Source organism: Gossypium raimondii, chromosome 5, assembly GCF_025698545.1.
Source record: "Gossypium raimondii isolate GPD5lz chromosome 5, ASM2569854v1, whole genome shotgun sequence".
NCBI lineage: Eukaryota > Viridiplantae > Streptophyta > Magnoliopsida > Malvales > Malvaceae > Gossypium > Gossypium raimondii.
Window position 1 is genome coordinate 27,505,311 of NC_068569.1, and position 3,085 is coordinate 27,508,395.

At 33.5% G+C, this 3,085-nt stretch overlaps 1 long non-coding RNA gene across 1 annotated transcript; it reads left to right on the forward strand.

Annotated features, from left to right (window-relative positions):
* LOC128041120 (uncharacterized) lies at nucleotides 1-1,716 on the forward strand. The gene is made up of 3 exons (XR_008195824.1): nucleotides 1-141; nucleotides 612-698; nucleotides 1,491-1,716. It is a non-coding gene; the product is annotated as an uncharacterized LOC128041120 (long non-coding RNA).
* The last annotated feature ends 1,369 nt before the right edge of the window (nucleotides 1,717-3,085 follow it).

Sequence of the window (3,085 nt, forward strand, 5' to 3'; positions counted from 1 at the left end):
AAGTTAGGGGCAATTTGGTAATCTAGTAATTAAAATGAATTAAAAGGGAAAAAGATGGCAAAAATCATCATCTTCTTCATTAGGACGAAATCAGCAAGGGGGGAAGCCATAGTTAGGGTTTTCAAGCTTCCAAGCTCCATAGTAAGTGATCCCAAGTCCCGTTTTTAATGTTTTTTTTTACGTTTTTGGAGTCCCGGTAGCTTAATTTAGCTTATTCTAGCAATAATTTAACCTAGGGTTTATATTTGGAAAAATACCCATAGGTGAAAAGTGTTTATTTTGATGTTTTATGATATAATATGAAGCTATAAATTATGTTAAACAACTTTTGCTAAGCGATTTTAAGTGAAAACGAGTAAAACGACATAATCGGTAAAAATACCTAATGTTCATAAGTACATGTTAGAGTGGGAATTTGATGTTGCCATAGAAGGGAAAAATGTTAAGAATGTTATAAAACATAAGAATAAGAGATGAAGTTTAATTTCCGAGCCTTGGGGCAAAAATGTAATTATGTAAAAGTTTAGGGCAAAATTGTAATTTTGAAAAGTTAGAGTCGAGGGCTGTTTTGATGAATGTGATTATTAAATAAGTTAAATTTACTATTTTAGATCAAGAAGTACGAAACTCGAGGTTAGACAAAGGGAAGAATAAAGTTGAAGACTAAGTTGGTGAATTTGGCTATAATTGGTACCGAGGTAAGTTTACGGTAAATAAATGCAATATTTCAATATTTATTATTAATGCTGTTAATTTCCAGCAATTATGAATTTATTTTATGAATTTATTTGATGATGATCCAAGCATGAAATGATAGAGAATTAAAATTTAAAAGTCCCGTTGATACATAAGGATGGTACTGGATACGAATGTCATGACATTTGGGTAAAGAGATCCCATGTAAGACCATGTCCGGGACATGGCATTGGCATCCTTAAGATCATGAGAGGTCCCATGTAAGACCATGTCAGGACATGGCGTTATACCGAGATGAGAGGTCCCATGTAAGACCATGTCCGGGTCATGGCATTGGCATCGAGATGAGAGGTCCCTATAAGACCATGTCCGGGACATGGCATGGGCACTAACATGAGAACATCCCATGTAAGACCATGTCTGGGACATGGCTTTGGCATGTTATTATCGAAGAGACCGAGTATCCTTATTATTCCAATGTAGCTCAACGGGCTTGTAAACGAATCATGTTCATGAAAGTTCGGTTTAAAGCATAAATGGCAAGCTCGTAAGTTGTAAGACTTAAGAACTTATTATACTATCAATTGATGTTCAACGATGCAGCAAGAGTTGAGTAAGTTATGCACACAAGTATTCTAAGTAAACAAGTAAGAGAACTAGTATGAGATTAACTAAAGAGTAAACTAGAGATATAGTCACTTGAGTTTAATTATTTGTGTGTAATGTTGTTATTTATTTGCTAGTAAACTTACTAAGCTTTATGCTTACTTCTTTTATTTCTCTTTCTCTTATAGTATTGCAAAGCTACTTCAAGGATCCTAAAGAAGTCGGAGATCGTCCACACTATCAACCACAACTGCTCGGTATTTTATGTCAAAACACGTTTGAGTTATGGCATGTATAGGGATTTAGTTATTTTGTATGTTTGTAATGATGATTTTGCTAATGAGTGATGTGTAAGTATTTGATGATGTATGGTCATTAAAATGGTTAAGGATGAAGGTGTTTGTTGTTATGAAAGATTAGGTGATAAATTATGCATGGAAATCATGAAAGGATAAAATTTTGCAAAGAAACAGAATTCAGGCAGCATAGTGACGTGAATTTGAAAAATCACCTAGGATGGTATAAAATGAATTAGAGGGTGAATGATATATGGAATTAAATCTTGTTGAGTCTATTTTCATGGAAAAATAACAGTGTAGCAAAAGGAAATTTATATTTTAAGATATGTGAATTTTAGTAAGATAGGGTCAGAACTGTTTTTGGAGTCCCCTGTTCTGAGTTTAGAAAATAATTACAAATTGTACAAAAATGGTTATGAGTTGAAATTTACATGCTTAGATTCCTTAATGAGTCTATTTTCTTTAGGAACAAGTGGGAATAGCATATGAAAATCCTATAACGAGAAAAGTTATTTTTAGTAACAAGAGGTCAGAATAGTCGAATGGTGAAACAGGGGAGACTTTAACTAATAAACTGTACTAATTGGCTGAACCAAAAATTCTAAAAATTTTATGGTAGGAAGATATATGAGTCTAGTTTCAAGGAAAATTTACGGAGTTAAATTTTGAGTTCCGTAGCTCAAGTTATAATTAATTTAGTGACCGCTGCGTAATTGGACAGCTTTGCTGTAAATAGTGAAAATAATTTGCAAAAGTAAATTTTTATGCTCCGAATTAGTAAGATAAGTTAAGTAATGCCTCGTGCTCGAATCCGGAAACGGTCTCGGGTAAGGGGTGTTACATTACTAGTCAATGATGTTCGGTTCACATAGTAGCCTGCACATAGTACTACACATGTAACCATTACCATCTAATACACGTAGTAGCCTACACATAGTACTACACGCGTGATCGAAACTATCCGGTACGCATAGTAGTCTACACATAGTACTACACATGCAACCTATCATTCTGGTACACGTAGTAGCCTGCACATAGTACTACACATGTGACCATCACTTTCACTTTTACATAGTGGCCTGCACAGAATCCATGCCACACATGTGATCATTCCTGTCACTTCATTTGTATCCATTTTTATTCCAAAGGTTCATTCGAGAATTTTTCACTTTTTCTCACTTTTTTTTATCGATCCATTTCAATTTCTCGTCTTTCTTAATTTATAACAATACATTTAACTTATATAAAATTCAAAATATTCATTCCAGTCCAAAAATCCTACTTTGACAAAATTATGTTATTGCCTCTACAGTTTTACAAAATTACAATTTTGCCCCTAGGCTCGTAAAATAATTTTTATCCAATTTCCTTGCATTTTAGGCCTAGCTGAACCATTTTCATAACTATGGAAATCCACAATACTCACTTATTCACACACTTGTGACATATTTAATAACTTTTACAAATTAATCCTTTTAGGCATT